Source organism: Columba livia, chromosome 21 (genome assembly GCF_036013475.1).
Source record: "Columba livia isolate bColLiv1 breed racing homer chromosome 21, bColLiv1.pat.W.v2, whole genome shotgun sequence".
Taxonomy (NCBI): Eukaryota; Metazoa; Chordata; class Aves; order Columbiformes; family Columbidae; genus Columba; species Columba livia.
This window is the reverse complement of record NC_088622.1, coordinates 7647755-7670089: the sequence shown is the minus strand read 5'-3', so window position 1 is coordinate 7670089 and position 22335 is coordinate 7647755.

Here is a 22335-nt window from a genome sequence, read left to right as displayed (position 1 = left end):
AACACCTGTCAGTCTGTTGCCAATGAGAAAATGGAAGGGTGTTTTTTTTGTGAGATGGAAACCTTAACTGGAAAGTTGGTTCATGGACTTACTAGGCTCTCTGAGCACATATCGTGTTTATATCCCAGGAAACATTACAGAGTGATTAGCAAAGCAATTCCAAGACACTTAAGAGATCCCATAACCACAGGAGCCTGTCTTTCTTTTTCACCCGAATTCCCGAAGCACCAAGGCAGGAGCAGGCAGGGCAATCGTGTGCTCGATTGGCACCAGGAAGGAGAGAGCAGGAAGAGCACTTGGCACCCAGGGCTGGGAACAGCAATTTGTGCTCTGAGCTGGGGCTTAGTCCATGTACAAGCCCAGCACGGGTCCAGATACCAAACTGAGGGTGTCGGTTCATTCCCAGTATCACACACACGGCACCTTCTTCCATTGCCTCCTCCTGATGAGCTGTTTTCCAGCCCCTTCCAGCTCAGCCCAGCTCAGACGCCTGCACTCTGGATCAGGGCTGCCTGGGGCTGGTGACCCTCGGGGCAGCAGCAGGAACCGCTCTGACCCTGGTTGTGGGGCTGTCCCTGGGCTGAGCCCTCGGGCCCAGGGCTGCTGAACTGGGCCCTGGTGGGGGTGGACAGGTCCTCCCGGCCTGTCCGTGCTGGGAGACACCTGCTCCTGCAGCACCCCTGGTACTGATCCCGAACCTGGTCCAGCCTCATCCAGAAGTACACTTTAGTTTGGTTTCTTTTTCTTAAAACTGAGGATAATTCAGGTAGAGGCAGAGCCTGTTTACAAGTCTGAGTATTTTGGGGACAGAGGCCAGTTGGGGGCTGGGACCCTTGCAGGTGGGGGATCTTTCTGCCACATGCCCTTGGCCTGGCGCTCACAGCTGGGAAGGGACTTTCCAAAATGCTGCTGGGAGGAGCCAGATGTGGCCACCCCCGGCACAGCCTCAGGGTCTGCTGCCAACCTGCCCTCAAATCATCTCTGCCCAGCTGGACATTGCCCAGGAGTCACTGCCAGTGTTGCTGTTCTCCTTGGGGCAGCGTGGTGCTCACCAGGCACAGCCAGAGCTGTTGCTGTGCCAGGAGAAGACTTCACACAGAGCCTTGGCTGATGGTGACAGTTCCCACCAGCCCTCCAGCTCTGGAAGGTCCAGTTGCCCCACAGGGCAACTGACTGGTTGGCAACTGACTGACTGGTAACTGACTGGTAACTGACTGGCAACTGACTGACTGGTTGTCACTTCTCTTGCAGGAACAGGATTGAACAGCAGGAGGGAGGCAGGACGAGAGAATCCATGAGGTCAGAAAGCACATCAGGCAGCTGGTATAGTCATGGTGACAGCAGAGGGGTCAAAGACCCGTTTTTTCAACTATGTTGCGGATAAAAGTAACACCAGAAGCAATGTAGGCCCACTGATGAACGAGGTGGGTGCCCTAGTGACAGAAGATACAGAGGAGGCAGAGTTACTGAACGCCTTCTTTGTCTCTGTTTACTCTGCCGCAGGCTGTCCTGAGGAGCCCCGTACCGCTGAGGCCCCAGAGGAAGGCAGGACAATGAGGAGTTTGCCTCAGCTGATGAGGACTGGGTTAGGGACCAGTTAGGCAATCTGGACATCCATAAATCTATGGGTCCGGATGGGATGCACCCGCAGGTGCTGAGGGAGCCGGCTGAGGTCATTGCTGGACCACTCTCCATCATCTTTGCCAAGTCTTGGGAAATGGGAGAGGTGCCTGAGAACTGGAGGAAAGCAAATGTCACTCCAGTCTTCAAAAAGGGCAAGAAGGAGGACCCGGGTAACTGTAGACCCGTCAGCCTCACATCCATCCTTGGGAAACTGATGGAACGACATACCCTTGGTGCCATCTCAAGTATAAGAAGATCATTAAGGGCAATCAACATGGCTTCGCCATTGGGAAGTCATGCTTGACCAACCTCATCACCATTTATGAAAACATAACAAGGTGGATAGATGATGGCAGAGCGGTGGATGTGGTCTACCTTGACTTCAGTAAAGCGTTTGGCACAGTGAATTAGAATTAGTGAATTAGTGACAGAGAATTAGAAAGGGCATGACAACAGGATCACATTAAAAAAACACCTAATAACAACAGAAAATCCAGATGACAGGCTGGTCCTGTAATTAGCTGCATTAAAACTCCTGTGTAGAAGCAGGTGGGAGTTTATTGCTTCAGAAAACAATAAGAAATGAGTTTCCACAGGGCATCCTTGAGCTCCTGGTTCCTCCTGCTGTAGATGAGGGGGTTCACTGCTGGAGGCAACACTGAGTACAGAAATGACAAAGCCAGGCCCAAGGATGGGGAGGAGATGAAGGGCGTTTTCAGGTAGGTAAACATGCCAATGCTGACAAACAGGGAGACCACGGCCAGGTGAGGGAGGCATGTGGAAAAGGCTTTGTGCCCTCCCTGCTCAGAGGGGATCCTCAGCACGGCCCTCAAGATCTGCACATAGGACAGCCCAATAAAGGAAAAACACCCAAGTAATACCAAGACACTGGCCACAAGAAGCCAGATTTCCCCGAGGTAGGTGTCTGAGCAGGAGAGCTTGAGGATCGGGGGAATTTCACAGAAGAACTGGTCCACAGCAGTGCCCTTGCACAGTGGCAATGAAAATGGTGCAGAGCACTGAGAAACCCAGTGGCCCAGGCAGCTGCTGCCATGTGGACACAAGCTCTGCTGCCCAGGAGGGTCCCGTAGTGCAGGGGTTTGCAGACGGCAACGTAGCGGTCATAGGACATGATGATGGGAAGAAAATACTCTGCTGAAATGAAAAAGACAAACAGAAAGACTCGAGCAGCACATCCTGTGTAAGAAATGCTCCTGGTGTCCCAGAATGAATTGGCCATGGACCTGAGGACAGTGGTGGAGATGGAGCCCAGCTCGAGGAGGGAGAGGTTGAGCAGGAAGAAGCTCTGTCAGTCTCTGTCGGGCCTTGTCGGCCTCTAACGGGCACTGTCGGGCCTTGTCGGGCTCTGTCGGGCTCTGGCGAGCTCTGTCGGGCCTTGGCGGGCTCTGGCGGGCTCTGGGGGTTTGGAGGTGCTGGTTCCAGGCTATGGTGGTGATGGTGAGGCCATTGCCCAGGAGGGCAGCCAGGTAGATGCCCAGGAAGAGCCAGAAGTGCAAGAGCCACAGCTCCCGTGTGTCTGTGAACGCCAGGGGGAGCAACTGGGTGATGGAGCTGCAGTTGGACATTTGCTGTTTCTTGCCATGGGGGCGCTGTTCCAAAAAAGAAAATGACAACTTAAAATCAGGACACACTCCTCTGAGCAAAGCCACTGCATTTTTCATATAAATAAGCCCAGTTGAAATGCATTTCCTTCCTCCGCTGTGTGCTGGCTGAGTGTGCTGTGAGGAGCAGGACCTCTGCCCGTCTTGGGCCAAGCAACCAGCTTTGCTCTGCTGCGCTGGGGACATGGGAGCTGGTTTGTGACAGCCTTGACGTTCACAAGCAATGTCAGATTTGACGTTCCATTAGTGGAAAAGTTCAAGATCAGTACTTGATACACCTCAGAGCGTGGGCTGCAAAGTAGAGGCTTAGCATGTCATTATAATGATTTTGTCTATGTTTTGAATTTTCCATCATCATATCTCATGAGTGGTTATTTGCAGGGGTTGAAATCCTCATTTATATGACTGAAAATATGAAGAAGAGTCTCAAGACAGGCAAAACAGCTCATCTCTCTGTGGCTCAGTGCAGAGTTAGGAGAGCAGCTTTTACCCATTTGCCCTGTCCTTTCACTTGTGCTGCCTTGAAAACCACTTCATGAACAAATCTCTCTTTAAAAGAAAACCCAAAACTGAACTCACAGTGGAGCAGGAGAGCCCTGTTTGAAAGGGCAGATCTGCCCTTTTGCTGCCTCAGCCCAGAGGTGGAGATGTGATGGAGAGAGCAGGACACAACCGCTCACTGAGGGAAGCAAAGGGCTCTGAGAGGAGAGTGCAGACCCCAAGGAAAGGCTCAGCACTCCTGGGATCCTACGGCAGAGCTGGGCCTTTCTGGGGGCAGCTCGTGAGCCCAGCAGGACAGGCAGAGCAGAGTCAGGGCTGCTGAAGGTGGGATGTGCTCAAAGGACAGTCAGATCATTGCCCAGCAGACAACACCCAGCATCATCTGCAGAGAAGGACCAAAAGAGCTCCTGAACACCCCCTGCTCTGCTGCCTGGAGCTGTTCCTGCCTGCAGCTGTGTCTGTGTCCCCAGGTCTCCTCCTGTCAGTGTCACAGACCCCATCCCACCCGCTGTGTGCTCAGCTCTGCCCTGCAGACCCCTCCCAGCAGCCAGGCACAGCCCAGGGGCAGCTCTGTATGTGCTGGCTCTGATGGGAACATCAAACCAGCAATAATGAGCCTGGAAAAGTCACCGTGAATCTGTCTGTAAGGCACAGTGTGTTAATTTCTGATACTCCCAGGTTTATACAACTCTAAGAGAAATGGATCTGAAATTTCAGGGCCGCATCCTGAACCAAGAAATTAGTTTCTATGTCCCAGTGCCCACCCCGTCAACCCAGACAAAGGGATTTCAATACCAGGATCCCTCCCTGTCATGTACCAACTGACTTGCTGTACTAGTTTAAAAGTCGCCTGGGAGTGCCCTGTAGTGATCTTGAGATGTGAATAGCTCTGACCCAATGTGAGAGTCGGTCCGAAGATGGAGCAGTATTTGCCTGAACATCGCCATCAAGAACCGCTCCAACGCGGTTCCAAGAACTGGTGTCACCTTTCTTGGTTCCTGTCCGCGACCTTCGTCACAGTGGCCTTGACCCCGTGGTAACCCGGACCCCGCAATGGCCTTGACCCCACGGTGGACCCGACCATCCCTGTGGTGGCCCTGACCCCATGGTGACCCTGCTTATTTTCCCAGGGGTCACGGCCACCCCTGTGGTGACACCGGTGGCCCTGGCTGTCCCTTCAGAGGCTGTGGTGTCCCCTGGTCCCTGTGGTGTCCCCTGATGGTGACCATCTGTAAGAGTCGGTCTGACGATTTGCCTGACCATCGCCATCAGGAACTCAACTGGTGACAAACACAACCTCATTTCTCATCTTTACTTTTACTTCTCCCCGTTTCTTTTCCCTTTTCCTTTTCTTCATCTTTTTCTCTATCGCGTGCCCCTTTAAGGGGAAATTAATGAAGTAACGCTGCTTGATTGAATTATAACCCCTGGGCATTTTGGTCGCCTTAATTTTACACTCTTAGATCAAGGTTAAAAGAACCATCACGAGTCCATCATCGAATGGGCCGTGACACCCAGACAGCACCCTCTGTACAGCAGAAGGACCCTGCATTGCTGGGGTTGCTCCTTTCATGCAGAGCTTCTCCCTGCAGCGCAAGGGAATCTCCCCGGGCAGGCTGAGCGCTGACCCTGGCAGGCGGCAGAGTCCCTGCCCTGTCACAGCCCTGGGGTGCAGGGACCCTGCTCTGCAGGACAGCCCTGGGCACCCCTGGGTGCTCACCCGGTTTCACAGCTGTTCAAAACTGCTTGAACAAGAGCACCTCTGTACAGATCCCACAAGCTGTGCCTGTGCCAATTTTAGGAGATAATGCCAGGAGCTACAGCTGCATTGCCCTGCAGCCAGAGACTAACCATGGCAAGGGCTGCAAAGATTTCTCCTCCAGTGAGCTCTCAGTCATCCTCCCAGTCCTGACCACCTTTAATCTCTCTCTGCCTGGCTTGTCTCCCTGAGATGCCCAGGCAGAAACCTCAGCCCTGCTGTGCTTTGCAGAGGAGCTGCTCCTGGGCAGAGCTGTCTCTCTGCAGCGCTGCCGCTTGCCATGAGCTCCCTGTGTCCCAGGAGCCCAGCCCAGCTCAGCAGCACAGCAGCAGCCCATGAGGTCCCTTTCTCTGTGCCCTCTGGGCTCCCTTGTGTTCTTCCTGGATCTCCAGAGGAATGGCCCATGAAAAAGTCTGAAATAATCAGTGATGTTTCTTCTCTCACCACTACAGAGACAATTCTTTCCTGCAGTAGTTTTTTTCATATTAAGAAATAATTTTGGCATGAGAAACATATTTTCTTGCCCCATCGTTAGACAGGACACCAGGAATGTTACAGCAAAGGATCTAATTCCTCCAAGCTGGGGGAGGAGCATCTTCAGTTGAATGAATTCAGGCATTTTATTCTGGTTTTATAGTCCTAGGTGTAGAGAGACATTCAACAATCTGTGGCCATGTCATGTCTGTGCTCTGAGGCAAAGCCTTTGCACACATGCGGTCTTGGACACTTGGTACCAGGTTTCCTGTGGCAGGTCAGAGCCGGGCTGGTGCCACAGCTGGGGTGGTTCAGCCCAGATGTGAGGTAATGTCCTCAGCCAGGGACCTGACGGGGTGGGCTGGAGCTGTCAGTGCTGCAGACAGAGCTGTGACACGGATGGAATAAACTGCCAGGCAGGGTGGCAGGAGTGTGTTCATCTGGTGCTCAATGACAGCAGCCTCCAAGCACAGCAGCAGTCCAGATCAGAACTCAGTCTAGACCTGTAAGGCAATTGAAGGTCCCCATAATGAGCTGTTACTACTGCAGGAACAGTTAAAGGAGAAACAAAGACAACATGTGGCCACTGACGAATTTAATAAGGGAAGGAAGTGACATTCTCTGTGTGTCTTGCTCTCCATCTTCACCAGCAAGGTCTCTCAGGCCTCTGTGACTGGAGGCAGAACAAGCAGCAGTGGATGGGGATCAAGTCAGGGATCACTGGAACTAACACAATCCTTTCCAGTCTATGGGACAGGAGGGGCAGCACCCCAGGAGCTGAGACAGCAGGACGATGTCACAGTGAGGCTCCTCCACCATCTTGGAAAGCTCATGGAGACTGGGGGGACTCCCTGACCACTGGCAGCTCTCACACAGTGTGTGCACTTCTCAAAAATGGCCGGTGGGTGAGCAGGGGAACCAAGGGCTGTGCCCCAGAACGTGTCCACTGGAACCCCATTTCTGGGTGTCTGAAAGAGAAGGTGATGGGTTTTACCCAGGGCAGGTTGTGTCTGTCCATCCTCTTTGTTCTCTGTGAGGAAAGGACGGGGTTGCTGGCCGTGGGCAGAGCAGCGGTGGTCTGTTACCTGGAAGTCAGCCAGGCATTCAGCAAACAATCCTTTACAAACAATTTTGTGAAGGATTTGATGGAATGTAAAAGCATACACCTCCATATTCCAGGTAACTGCTTTATATGTCTGTAATGGAGAAGTAGACTTTCTAGAAGAAGCTGGAGGAGTTCCACTCCACGTCTCTGTCTTCATTTCATGTTTTGTTTCTCTCATGTGGATACTCAGAGAGATTTTAACCTGGACTGCAGACTGGTGGTTTCCACTAGTCTTTTGTTGACATGGTTAAATTTTTCTTGGGAAATAAAAGATCAGACTTGTTTGTAAAGAAATCTTCAGTTGGTGAAGGACTTTGAGAGGAGGAATGATGCTAATGAACATACTGGGAATAATGTGAAATGATTCTTTAAAAAATGATGAAGGAAAAGCTTGTGAAGAAAACACTCAGTGCAGCTGATATTTTCTATCCCCCAAAATAGCTTGGGCAGGAGTCTGAAGAGCTCTCTATCAGTCACGGTGCCAGGATCTGTCCTATTTCTAGAAACTGAGTTTAGAAGCTTTTAGAGATGATTTTAGCAACATGTGGCCACTGTTCCTGGTCAGTTCTCGAGGTATGTGCAAGATTTTGCTAGGACATCTGGCTGCAAGTGTTGATCAAACAGCATGGAGGAACAAACAGTACACAGGACTACATAGCATAGCATATAGGATTGCAGTACAAGTGCTTTGTGTCCTCTACAAATAGCCAAATAAGCAGTGAAGATAAATAGGCTAGACTGGCATTTTAAAATCAAGCGTGACTGTACCCTGCAAGTCATGATCATGTTCTTTGGGCCCTGTCAGGCTCTGTGAAACTCTGTCAGGCTCTGTTCGCAGAATCACAGAATCGACTGGGTTGGAAAAGACCGCAGAGATCATCAAGTCCAACCCTTGGTCCAACTCCAGCCCATTTGCTAGATCATGGCACCCAGTCCCAGCTGGCCACAACTTCCCTTCAGGCAGTTCTAGAGAGTGATGAGCTCACCTCTAAGCCTCCTCTTCTCCGGACTAAACAAGCCCAGCTCCCTTAGCCTCTCCACACAGGTCTTGTGCTCAAGTCCCTTCACCAGTCTTGTTGCTCTTCTCTGGACCCTCTGTTGGTCTCTCTTGGGCCCTGTCGGACTCTGTCAAGCTCTTTAGGGCTCTTTCATGCCCTCTTGGACTCTCTTGGGGTCATTTGGGCTCTTTCACGCTTTGTTGGGCTCTGTCTGGCCCTGTCAGACTTTGTCAGGTGCTGTTGGGCTCTATCAGGCTCTGTTGACACAGTGCCATGGACAAGAGCAATGTTTTGTTTGCAGAGCCTGTGTACACATACGCAGGCACATCGCAAGAAGAGCCAGAGGCCACAAATGCATTTGCAAAGAGCAAGTTTTATTTTAGTTCCCTCTCTACTGGGGGATCTCCGAAGCCACACCGGAGCTCCCAGGCAGAGGTGACAGAAGCGGGGACGCAGGCGCTGGTCAGTTCACCCTGCTGGAAGATCACCGGAACTGCTGAGCTCGCCTGTATTTCAAGGCTTCAGGCAGGCGCAGCTTCCCGCTCTTCCTCACAACCAAGCAGGAACCTCAGACATAGTGGTGAGGTGCCTGCAGTTTCTCACAGGCCTATGTTATCTAACGCAGAGGTTCTACTCATCAAGCACACAAGGTCAGTAGAACAATTAGTGTGATGCATGTGCTTTTTCTACAGACAAGTGCAAGTCACTTGAGCGTATTTACATTTCACTAACCTCCTCCCCAAATCTTCCCCTCTATCCCCATAGAGAGCCTCATGGAGTGGGCTATGGCTGTCCCTGTCCAAATGTGACACTGGTGCCCTTGGAATATCCAGGGAGAAACTGAAGTGCTTGGAGAGATTCTTATCAAAACCTCATGTGCTGTCAACTCTTGTGTGTCACCAGAGGAGGAGGCGATGGAGGAAATGCGTGTGGCACGTGTGTGTGGCCCCGGGGATGAACTGACACCCTCAGTTTGGTATCTCGTGGGGGACTATGTTGAGTCTGTGGATTCCCTAAGGGAGGACATGGGAACAGAAATTAGCCTTGAAGATACTAAGGCCTACCTGTGAGAAAGATGGAACTAAAGGAGTATCCAGAGATATTGAGGTGTAGCCATGAGAGAGAAGGGAGTAAAAGAGTGACACTGATGACAGCAAAATTAGCCAATGAGATGCTACTGCCGCAACTTGTAACCAATAGCAAAAAGACACTTGAGCTGGAAAAATACATAAAAAGATGTTTGTGGCAATAAATGGAGACTGCTGCTTTTACCTAAGAACTTGGTCTACCTCATTTGTCCGTCTCAACTGCAATACCTAACAATATCAAAACTAAACACAAATTCTGGATGGCTGCCTATGGACATAACATGATACGTGTCGAAGGCAACTGAACAGGGAGAATAAAGAAATTGGTATAATATGTGTGAAATCTCAACGGCACACGGAAGACAACCTCCCAGTAGAAACTAAAGCTACACGATTTTTTAAAAACTGCAGTACAATTATTAAAACCATTCAGACAGGGAAACGTTAGGGTTACCCTTCCCATTAAAAATGTTTTCATTTCATGCGCTTATTTGATGGCGTCAGAGTGGAAAGTTTTTCTTTCCTTTTAGAGACAGACAGAGGCCTTGGTGGGTCCTGGAGGAGGCGGAAAAGGTGCCTGGGAGGGAGGAGAGCACGGGGAGATGGGGACAGAGGTGCAGACAGAGGAAAGAGCCGGTGCTGGCAGTGAGGACACTCCTGCTGTGCAGGTGCTGCCGAGGTCACAACCCCAGAGCAGTGACAGACAGGAACGGGCCACTGGCTTGTGCTGGTCCCTTGTGGAGCAGAAATCCTCCTGCAGCCTCTGGAGCTCCACGCAGGAGCAGTGTCGCCACCACAACAGTTCTTTCTCCACCCCTTGTTCCACCCCATGGACGTCGGGCTCAGGTCCCACATGATCCAATACGTCCTCACCAACCACTGCTCCTCTTCCCACTCTTTGGGCACCAAACCCAGCTCGGGTGGGAACCAAGAGGGTCCCCTCATGTTCAGGGCCCAAAGCGCCATCTGTAGCATCTGCCCGTCCTTTTGAGTGCCCAGAGCCTCCTTCTTGGGGCCAAATCCTCATGTTCAGAGTCCCAACGTGTCGTTTATCACCCATGGCCTTTGCTCAGGCCGCACTGCTCCATTTTTAGGTGGAGCTCGTTGCCTGGCAACAACCAAGCCGAAGTCTCTAGAGAGTCAGTGGACCGAGGAGAGCAAATCACATTTGAGGAGGCGGGGCGAGCCATGTGACTGAGAGGTAACCAGCCAATCAAGCTTTGAGACCTGCAAAAAGGTGACGAGAGTTGAACAAACTGGGCAGCATTCAGGGCCGGGCTGTGCTAGCTGCACCAGTCACACCTGGTGGGAGTGCAGCACATGGATCATTGACAAACAGTCTGACCAATCATTTGATGGGAGGAGCCAGAGGGAAATCCCAGACTGCCAATCAGAGGACACAGCGCCACATGGCAGTGTGGCACCCAAACCAGGGCAGAGTGCTCAGGCTGCCCCGAGCTCGAGCAGCCCCGGCCCAGGCCCGGGGCCCCTTCCTCTCTGCCACCCTCCCTGTCCCTCCCATCTCCCGGCCACCCCCATGTTCCAGACCCCGCGTGTCCGTGGCACCACCCGCTCACACAGTCAGTATCGCGGGCTGTGCCGCTGGAACGCAGCCATGGGCCATCTGGCTTCTCGCCGCCACCGCCAACAGCGTCCGACCATTGTGGCCCCTGCTGTACGCTGGGCCACAGCCCATGCTGTGGGGCAGAGGCCCCACGAGACCCAGTACCCGCCATCCTGACAGGGGCTGAAGAGGCCCCAGCATCTAAGCAGCTTCACCTCTGCTCTCTCATGGATGGTGGAAATGCCCCGTGGCGCTGGTTCCAGCAATGGAAGCGGAGCCGCTGGCAGTGCAGAGCCCAACCATTCTGGGCTGCTGAATCATGGCGAGATATTGCTGCCCAGCTGGAGAACCTGCCTGTGAGAGTTTACCACGTAGAAGCCCATGTGCCCAAGTGTCGGTCCACTGAAGAATCTGATAAGAACAACCAGCAGGGGGATCGAGCTGCCAAGATTAAAGTGGCTGAAATAGATTTGCACTGGCAAGATGAAGGTGAATTATTGATGCCCCATTGGGCCCACGATGCCTCAGGTCATCGAGGAAGGGATGCAACATATGAATGGACTCACAGTCGAGGGGTGGACTTGACCATGCACGCTCTTGCACAGGTTATTCACCGTTGTGAAACATGTGCTACGATCAAACAAGCCAAGCAGGCAAAGCCTGTGTGGTATGGGGGGCGATGACTAAAGTGTAAACATGGGGAGGCCTGGCAAATTGAATATATCACACTGACACAAACCCGCCACGGCACGAGCTCTGTGCTTACAATGGGGCAGCCATTGGCTGGAAACATGCACCGTGTCCCACGGCACTGCCCGCAACACTGTCCTGGGCCTTGAAAAGCAAGTCCTGTGGTGATGCGGTAGCCCAGAGAGAGCTGAGCCAGACAACAGGACTCATTTCCAGAACATCCTCATAGACGTCTGGACCAAGGACCGTGGCATTGAGTGGGTCTGTGACATCCCCATCATGCACCAGCCACCAGGAAAATGGAGCGGTGCAACGGACTGTTAAAGACTATGCTCAGAGCAATGGGTTTAGAAATTGGCATTGAAATTTAGCCATGGCCACCCTGAGAGAACCCAGGTGCCCAGGGCTGAGCTGGCCTGTGCCTCCCAAGGGCACACCCTGGCCTCCCTCCCCAGGCGCAGGGTCACAGTGGGGCCCTTTGTGACCTCACTTGGTGACACCCACTGCCCTGCACGTGCTCAGCGCAGCTGCGGGCCCAGCCCACACTGTCCGACAGGACGGTGAGGAGACAGGGTGTGAGCACGGAGCTGGCGAGAGCCCCCGCGCGTAGCCCACGTCTTTCAGAGAATCGGAGAATCTTTTTGGTTGGAAGACACACTTAAGATCGTCGAGTCCAACCACAACCTAGCTCTAGCTGCCTCCGGCAGACTCTCTGCTGCCCCTGGCAGACTTGGAGCAAGGAGCTCCTGAGCGCAGCTCACGTCTTTCCCCAACGAGGAGCACACGAGCGCAGCCCACACCTTTCGTCGCTGCCTCTGGCAGAGCTGCAGCACCAAGGCATTTTTCCGAAGCATCCGCCTTCCCCATCCTTAGTCGTAGCCTTTGTCTGCAAAATGGCGGAGAGACCCCCGATCCGACCTAGGCTGGCCTGGCAGGAGAGACCCCCCAGCCGCCCCAGGGTGGCCTGGCAGGAGGAGGTTGGGGCTCCCCACGAGCTCAGATCTCCACTGGACCCCAACCAGGTGGATGTGGTCCAGCCACTGCAGATCGGTGAGTGAGAGGCCCTGACTGTCTGGCCAGGGTGGGGCCCAGCTATGGCTCTCTGCTCCACACCAGCATCACGTTTCCCCACAGGCTGGCAGGGGGTTCCCATGGGTGGTGATTATGCTGCCTGAAGTCCAGGGCTGCTCTGAGCTGGGAGCTGGCGCCAGCACAGCTTCTGCAGGCAGAGGGGACCCAGCTCCTGCTCCAGGGCACTGGCAGCGAGAGGCAGCTGGGTGGGCAGGAGGCAGCCGTGCTGTGGGACGGGGACCTTTCCTGCCCGTCTGAAGCGAGTTCCTCACCCGCTGCACTGGGGGCTTTCCCTGTCCTGCCTGGCTCCAGCATCTCAGCCCGTCTGCCAGGCACCCTCCAGCCGTGACACGCATGGGACGACCGTGCCAGGGCAGCAGGCACTGGGATGGACATGGGGCAGAGCTCCTTCCTCTGCTCTGTCCTGCCTGCAAACCCTCTCTGCAGCCCTTCCTGCTCTCCTCCTTTAGCAGACGCTGGCTGGTTGCCCACGTCTGAGGTGGAACCGGAACACATGGACTCTCATCTTCCTTGGCATTGTGATGGACCTCCATGTCACCAGCACTGCCCCTCCTCTGCTCCTGACCCCCACGCTCTCTCCCAGACTGTGATGCTCACGTGTAGCTCAGCTGCTCCTTAGGAGAGCAGGACACAGTTGTGCTGCATCTTCCCATCTCTCCCGGGGGTCCTGTATCCCTGCCCCGCAGCACTCCAGCCATGCGAGCCCTCCCCCACATCTCCCACGTTACTCCAGCCATGGGGACTGAGCTGTGGGACTGCACACAGAGCTCTAGGGCCTTGCAGTTTCCACAGCCAGGAGCATTCACACACGTACACTGGAGGCAGGTCAGGCTTTCCATGGCACCACTCTCCACCACCTCCTGCACTGACATGACCTCTCTCCTCGGCCACTCCAAGTTCAAAGCTCTTTCTGGTACTGGGGAAGCTGCTGTGTCTTACCAACTGTTCTGTGTTTGCCCGCTTTTTAGGCACGACACTGCCAGAGGAGAACGCACATCTCCAGGAGGACTGTGAAGCCAAGACCACCTCCTTGCGTTCTTCGCCGAGTGCTGCTCACATTATCGAGGTAACGAGCTCCCGGCTCTGGCTGGCATCCTTGGCTGTGGCATCAGCAGGGGCCTTGTGTGAGCAAAGGCCTCCACAATCAGCGGGGCTGGCATGGTCCCTGCTGAGAGGGTTCCTGCTGTCCCCAAGCAGGGACAATGCGAGGGTGTGCTCCAGTGTCCCAGCAGCAGCCCCAGTCCTCCTGGCCACCAGCAAGCCCTGGTTCACGGCAGGGCCAGCACCCTGTGCCCATGAGCCCAAACCTTCTCCCTCAACCTGGGGCCTCTCTTCTCATCCTCCCCAGCAGTCACTGCCGCCCCTGCTCCCAGTTTGGCTGCAGGCACTGTTGCAGCACCGCCGGGTGCCTCTGCAGGGCTGCTGGCACTGCCCGGCTAAGCAGCAGCATCAGGGCACCGGGTGTGACTTGGCTTCGCTGCCTCCCTTCTTCCCATAGTTCTTTGCAGAAGACCTCCAGCCTTGTGAGAAAACAGACGTGGTCCTGGTGTTAATCGAGGCAATGAGAGACTCCAGCACCTTTGACAAGGAGGCGGCCAGAAACATGCTGAACACGGTGAAGAGAAACTGTGATTTCTGGCTGGTGGATGTAAGTGGCCTTTGGCTGGATTGCCCTTTGGCCCTGTCAGGCCTTGTTCCTCCCTCCATCCGTCTTTTCCTCTCAAATCCCGGTGTCTCGGAACAGTGAAGCCACGTGAAGGCGGCAGAGAGGGATGGGAAGGACAGCTGAAAAAATGGCTGCACTCCAGTGGCAGCGCCATCCTCACCTTTGTCCCCTCCAGGTACCAAAGATCACGAGCTGCATCCACAGAAACCTGGAGAGCATAAACACGACAGCAGCCCGGCAGAGTGTGGAGTCCCTCATTGTCGAGATGGCTGACAAATGCCCTGGGGAGGTGGTCTCGACGCTGCTGACAATCGCACCACCAGGAGACAGGTACTGGCCCCAAAAGCCATGAGGGCTTGTTCCCTGTGGGGAGAGGGGCCTGGAGACGCTCTGGCTGCCAGCGCCAAGGAATCCTGCAGGACACCCCCGAGGAGCAGGACCCTCCATCCCACCACATTTGCCAGCGCTGGGGCTCAGCCAGGCCCGCAGCGGCCACAGCTGAGCAAGACAGCCCAGAGCCCCCCACTGCACTCCTGCCAGCCCCACGGGAGCAGCAGCTCAGCCCTCTGCTGCTGCCCAGGGCATCCCAAGCGTCCTGCAGCGCTGAGCCTGGACACGCTGCTGTGGCCCAGGCTGCCCTGCTGACAGAGCGCTCTCTTGCAGGACTGCCCTGGCACTGTGGGAGGTGATGTTCTCCGTGCCCCAGACCTTGCAGAACGTCTTGAAGGAGCTGCACATCCAACTGCAGGACCGGCACCGTAGGATCTTATATACACACCGGGACGACGCCTCCATCCTTCGCTTGGCTGTGAGTTACTGGAAAAAGCTCCTGGTGCCCCAGGAGCTGCACGGTGCAAGGAGCCCCACCAGCTCTGCCAGTTGCTCACTGCTGGCTTGCTTTCAGATGCTGGCCAGCAGTGACCTGCAAGATGAGGCGTTTGCTCCAATGTACCAAGTCAGTAGGTTTCTGAGGCAACGAAGACCAACGCTGCTCTCCCTGTTGCTCAGGGGCATGATGACGCTGTCAGAGAGACACGAGATGGTGAGTAGGGCGTCACCAAGGGCAGCCATGTTGGCAGCCAAGGGCCGGGGCAGTGGGTTCGGGCTTGGCCTTGGCTGGCAGTCAGGCGCCGGGGTGACTGCTCCAAAGGCCCTCCCTGCCATGGTGGGGCCTGGTGGCTACCTGGGGAGCTCTCCAGGCATCGACCTGGTCCCAAGAGGGCAACTCTCTTTTTCATACAGGCAAGAAAAATGAAGGTCATGCTGCCAGACCTGCTGTGGGTCCTGCAGTACGGCAATAAGGCTATCAAGATCAAGGCTCTGGTGGTCTTCAGAAACGTGATGGCTCAGCTGGAGAGGAAGGAGGCCACCCCCATGGCTGTGCTGCTGGCAGAATTTCTCCCGCCCTTTTTCGATGATGTAAGGCTGATATAAGCCTGAGCCTTGTGGATGAGAACTGGACAATGAGAGCTGCCCTTCAGCCCAGCCACGCGGAGCAGGGGCTTCTTCTCTGCTTTCTCCCTGAGGCTCTTGTGGGATGGTTTCTGTGTTCTGCAGCCCAGCCCAGCTTCTCCCTGCCAGCTGCTCCCACAGCTCCTCCCCACCATGGCTGCTGAAGCTGGTGGGGGTCGCTGGGTGGCTGGGAGAGCACTTTGAGGCACAGGCACTGCCTGAACAAGTCTCTTGAGTGGCCTTTCATGGACGCAGGGCCGCAGATCTGGCCCACAACTGCAGTGTGCAGAATGCTGCCCTGGAGCACCTCCCCTCACATCAGCCATGCAGGAGCTTCTGCTCACTGTGGGCAGAGAGCTGCTGGTGTTCAGGTCCTACTGTGCTTCTCCCTTCCAGGAGCTGAGCCAGCTGAGAGAGATGTCCATCAGCCTCTTCAGAGACCTGATGAAGGTGTTGGTGGGTAACAACAAGAGAAAGACGAAGAACAGGGTGCGACTTGGCCTGCTCCCACTCTTCTTCCACATGAGTGACCAAACGGAGAGCGTGGCCAAGGTACAGATTTCAAAGCTGAGCAGTGACGCAGGGAAGAGACCCCTGGATGATTGGGCCAGGGCATGTCTCAGCTCCCTAAGGGCAGAATCATCCCAGGAACGGAGCCCAGAGGAGGGTGATGCCAGATCTCCTTCTCCAGACCATGCTGCCATCTCCCAGCTTCTGCTGTTCCGTAGGTCGCCAGGGAAGGCCTCCTTGGTGCAGCAGAGCTCCTCAAGTGGAAACAGCTCGAACACCTGGTGCAGACACAGCAGAAATGGAGGATTGGAGAGTGCTTGGTGAGGACGACCCCCAAGGCCCAGGGCCCAGGCTGGACAAAGGCACATATCTGTGCTGTGGGCTCTGCAGATGTGCCTCGCCTGTCCTGCTGCAGCTCCAGGCTGCATCCTTGTTCCCTGTCCTCAAGAACAGAGCCCCCAAGGGCTCTTCTCTCTGTCCCGCTGCCCTCCCTGCACCCACTGGGATGGAGGGCTCTCAGCAGCCCTGGCACTCCTCAGCCTGTGTCTCTCTCTCAGCCTCAGCCCCACAGGGCTCCTGGCTGGAACACGGGAATGGCCGGAGGGGAAGGGGAATGGGGGTTCCTGGGAGGAGAGACTGATCCAGCCAAGTGGGGAGGGACACTGACGTGCTCACACCCTTGTGCTCTCTCCAGCTGGAGCAGGACAGAAGCAGAGCTCAAGAGTTCTTGATTCAGAGCCTGCCATACCTGATGGATGCTCAGGCCAGCTTGCGAGAGGCGGCCTTGAGGTTCATCGGTGAGTCACAGTCCCCAGGGTCCCTCTCTTGGCAGCCTGGCCCCGGTCCCCACCGCTGCCCTGGCACAAGGAGCAGCCCTGTGCCTGCCAGAGCCCCTGCTGCCCCGTGCAGGGCCTTGGCCTCCCCTCCCAGCCCTGCCCACACAGGTGGGCTTGGTGGCTGCCTTGCTTGGTCCCACCATCTCAGCTCCTGCTCTCCCCTGGGCTCAGCCCTGGTGAGGGGAGGGAGCAGGGGCTGATGGAGCTCTGTGCCCAGGGCTGGCTGTGTGGCACCTGAGGGGCACATGCAACGAGAAGCTGCCTGTGATCTGCAGAGGTGAGTAGGGAGCGTGGTCGGGAGGGGATTCCTGGGGGCCAGACATGAGAGGTCACCTGGGCTCTGCTTCTTTCTCTGGCAGCCATTCAACCCTTGGAGAATGACAGTGAGCCTTCCATCTGCTTCCTGGCAACTCAGACCATTGTCATCGTGCGCTCTTCATGGAAGCGGCCAAGATCACGATGGATCCTGAGAGCCCTGTGCTGCTGGCGCTAAACCAGGTGGAGGAGCAGCTCTTCTTGAGGAAAATGGCTGGGTTTTAATAAAGAGCCCTTCTTGAAGTTCGGTTGGATGTCTGCCTTTTCCAAGGACCCCAGAACCTCTCTGAGTGGGATGTTCAGAGACAGAATCTTTCCCTGTTGCACATAGAGGCCGTAGTCTTGGTTTCCCTCTGGCCTCCTGTTGCCACTCCCAAAGGATGGGAGGCACCCCAGCCTTGTGGCATGTCACCCTGCTCTGCACTCATCTGAGATGTCCCACGCCATGAGGAATGGACACGGGGATCACAGTTCAAGGAAGCACAACCCAGTGCTGCATTCAGGTGGTTTCCCATTGGATGTTTCTGCCAACATGAAGTGACGTCAAGGCACTGTCTGTCCCACAGGCCTTCATGGAACTCCCAGGAATAGCTGATGTTGTTTGTGCTTACTTGGGTACATCTCACCTCACATCCGTGATGTGCGTGCTCACATCTCATCTGTACAAAGCAAACATGGATTTCTGACCTGCTCATTCAGTGTCCCTCCATGGGGGGAAGAGCAACATCTCTGAGGTGGGGAGAGAGGCCAGTGCTGGAAATGGTGGTTATGAGGGGCAGTTCGTGAGGATGTCCTGGGGCAGCTTCTGTGGGGTGTCCGGTGCACACGGGCACAGCCCAGCCCCTGCTCTGCTGGTCCTGCAGGTCTCTGGCAGGAGGCCTGGCTGTGAGAGGACACTGCTGTGTGCCAGCCCCGCACACACACACTGTTCAGCTGTACCCTGGGGTTTGCATCCGTGGCCAATTTCATGGGCATATTCTTGAGAGAATCTTTGGAAGAAGACCTAAAGCATCATGCACTGCCCTGAGGAGATCACCTTTCTATCTGGAAAGGCTGTTCTGGGTCCAGATCTGTCACACAAGTGCCCATTGCCTGTCCCTGCCTGCGCTCACAGGACTGACACACAGCAGGAAGGTGACCAAGCTGCCAGAGCACTCAGGCCTTGCACCAGCACAAGGGATCAGAAGGAGAGTGTGGGAGTGGAATGAGAACAGCTCTGGAAGACCAAGCGCAGCTGCTCCCTGGCAGTGCTGCCGTGCTGGACTCTTTTCCCCTCCTCCCACGCACACAGGAATTGTCCCTGAACCTCCAAAAAGGCCTTGGAGGAAGGATATAGTGAAAAACAAGTTACTACAGGAATGTTTATTTTGTTTAAGAGACAAGGAGAGCACAGCTCTTCATTTACACAGCCAGTAGTTATAAAAGAAAATCAGACAGAGAATTAGAAAGGGCATGACAACAGGATCACATTAAAAAAACACCTAATAACAACAGAAAATCCAGATGACAGGCTGGTCCTGTAATTAGCTACATTAAAACTCCTGTGTAGAAGCAGGTGGGAGTTTATTGCTTCAGAAAACAATAAGAAATGAGTTCCCACAGGGCATCCTTGAGCTCCTGGTTCCTCCTGCTGTAGATGAGGGGGTTCACTGCTGGAGGCAACACTGAGTACAGAAATGACAAAACCAGGCCCAAGGATGGGGAGGAGATGAAGGGCGTTTTCAGGTAGGTAAACATGCCAATGCTGACAAACAGGGAGACCACAGCCAGGTGAGGGAGGCATGTGGAAAAGGCTTTGTGCCGTCCCTGCTCAGAGGGGATCCTCAGCACGGCCCTGAAGATCTGCACATAGGACAGCCCAATAAAGAAAAAACACCCAAGTAATACCAAGACACTGGCCACAAGAAGCCAGATTTCCCCGAGGTAGGTGGTCATAGGACATGATGATGGGAAGAAAATACTCTGCTGAAATGAAAAAGACAAACAGAAAGACTCGAGCAGCACATCCTGTGTAAGAAATGCTCCTGGTGTCCCAGAATGAATTGGCCATGGACTTGGGGACAGTGGTGGAGATGGAGCCCAGCTCGAGGAAGGAGAGGTTGAGCAGGAAGAAGCTCTGTCAGGCTCTGTCGGGCCTTGTCGGGCTCTGGCGGGCTCTGGCGGGCCTTGTCGGGCTCTGTCAGGCTCTGTCGGGCCTTGGCGGGCTCTGGCGGGCTCTGGCGGGCTCTGTCGGGCCTTGTCAGGCTCTGGCGGGCTCTGGCGGGCCTTGTCGGGCTCTGGCGGGCTCTGTCAGGCTCTGTCGGGCCTTGTCGGGCTCTGGCGGGCTCTGGGGGGCCTTGTTGTGCTCTGGCGGGCTCTAGCGGGTTCTGTCGGGCCTTGACGGGCTCTGGCGGGCTCTGGGGGTGTGGAGGTGCTGGTCCCAGGCTATGGTGGTGATGGTGAGGCCGTTGCCCAGGAGGGCAGCCAGGTAGATGCCCAGGAAGAGCCAGAAGTGCAAGAGCCACAGCTCCCGTGTGTCTGTGAACGCCAGGGGGAGCAACTGGGTGATGGAGCTGCAGTTGGACATTTGCTGTTTCTTGCCATGGGGGCTCTGTTCCAAAAAAGAAAATGACAACTTAAAATCAGGACACACTCCTCTGAGCAAAGCCACTGCATTTTTCATATAAATAAGCCCAGTTGAAATGCATTTCCTTCCTCCGCTGTGTGCTGGCTGAGTGTGCTGTGAGGAGCAGGACCTCTGCCCGTCTGGGGCCAAGCAACCAGCTTTGCTCTGCTGCGCTGGGGACATGGGAGCTGGTTTGTGACAGCCTTGACGTTCACAAGCAATGTCAGATTTGACGTTCCATTAGTGGAAAAGTTCAAGATCAGTACTTGATACACTTCCGAGCGTGGGCTGCAAAGTAGAGGCTTAGCATGTCATTACAATGATTTTGTCTATGTTTTGAATTTTCCATCATCACATCTCATGAGTGGATTTTTGCAGGGGTTGAAATCCTCATTTATATGACTGAAAATATGAAGAAGAGTCTCAAGACAGGCAAAACAGCTCATCTCTCTGTGGCTCAGTGCAGAGTTAGGAGACCAGCTTTTACCCATTTGCCCTGTCTTTTCACTTGTGCTGCCTTGAAAACCACTTCATGAACAAATCTCTCTTTAAAAGAAAACCCTAAACTGAACTCACAGTGGAGCAGGAGAGCCCTGTTTGAAAGGGCAGATCTGCCCTTTCGCTGCCTCAGCCCAGAGGTGGAGATGTGATGGAGAGAGCAGGACACAACCGCTCACTGAGGGAAGCAAAGGGCTCTGAGAGGAGAGTGCAGACCCCAAGGAAAGGCTCAGCACTCCTGGGATCCTACGGCAGAGCTGGGCCTTTCTGAGGGCAGCTCGTGAGCCCAGCAGGACAGGCAGAGCAGAGTCAGGGCTGCTGAAGGTGGGATGTGCTCAAAGGACAGTCAGATCATTGCCCAGCAGACAACACCCAGCATCATCTGCAGAGAAGGACCAAAAGAGCTCCTGAACACCCCCTGCTCTGCTGCCTGGAGCTGTCCCTGCCTGCAGCTGTGTCTGTGTCCCCAGGTCTCCTCCTGTCAGTGTCACAGACCCCATCCCACCCGCTGTGTGCTCAGCTCTGCCCTGCAGACCCCTCCCAGCAGCCGGGCACAGCCCAGGGGCAGCTCTGTATGTGCTGGCTCTGATGGGAACATCAAACCAGCAATAATGAGCCTGGAAAAGTCACCGTAAAGCTGTCTGTAAGGCACAGTGTGCTAATTTCTGATACTCCCAGGTTTATACAACTCTAAGAGAAATGGATCTGAAATTTCAGGGCCGCATCCTGAACCAAGAAATTAGTTTCTATGTCCCAGTGCCCACCCCGTCAACCCAGACAGAGGGATTTCAATACCAGGATCCCTCCCTGTCAGGTACCAACCGACTTGCTGTACTAGTTTAAAAGTCGCCTGGGAGTGCCCTGTAGTGATCTTGAGATGTGAATAGCTCTGACCCAATGTGAGAGTCGGTCCGAAGATGGAGCAGTATTTGCCTGAACATCGCCATCAAGAACCGCTCCGACACGGTTCCAAGATCTGGTGTCACTTTTATTGGTTCCTGTCCGCGACCTTCGTCACAGTGGCCTTGACCCCGTGGTGACCCGGACCCCCCAATGGCCTTGACCCCACGGTGGCCTCGACCATCCCTGTGGTGGCGCTGACCCCATGGTGACCCTGCTCATTTTCCCAAGGGTCCCGGCCACCCCTGTGGTGACACCGGTGGCCCTGGCTGTCCCTTCAGAGGCCCTGGTGTCCCCTGGTCCCTGTGGTGTCCCCTGATGGTGACCATCTGTAAGAGTCGGTCTGACGATTTGCCTGACCATCGCCATCAGGAACTCAACTGGTGACAAACACAACCTCATTTCTCATCTTTACTTTTTCTTCTCCCCGTTTCTTTTCCCTTTTCTTTTTCTTCCTCTTTCTCTCTATCGCGTGCCCATTTAAGGGGAAATTAATAAAGTAATGCTGCTTGATTGAATTATTACCCCTGGGCATTTTGGTCGCCTTAATTTTGCACTCTGAGATCAAGGTTAAAAGAACCATCACGAGTCCATCATCGAATGGGCCGTGACACCCAGACAGCACCCTCTGTACAGCAGAAGGACCCTGCATTGCTGGGGTTGCTCCTTTCATGCAGAGCTTCTCCCTGCAGCGCAAGGGGATGTCCCCGGGCAGGCTGAGCGCTGACCCTGGCAGGCGGCAGAGTCCCTGCCCTGTCACAGCCCTGGGGTGCAGGGACCCTGCTCTGCAGGACAGCCCTGGGCACCCCTGGGTGCTCACCTGGCTTCACAGCTGTTCAAAACTGCTTGAACAAGAGCCCCCTCTGTACAGATCCCACAAGCTGTGCCTGTGCCAGTTTTAGGAGATAATGCCAGGAGCTACAGCTGCATTGCCCTGCAGCCAGAGACTTACCATGGCAAGGGCTGCAAAGATTTCTCCTCCAGTGAGCTCTCAGTCATCCTCCCAGTCCTGACCACCTTTAATCTCTCTCTGCCTG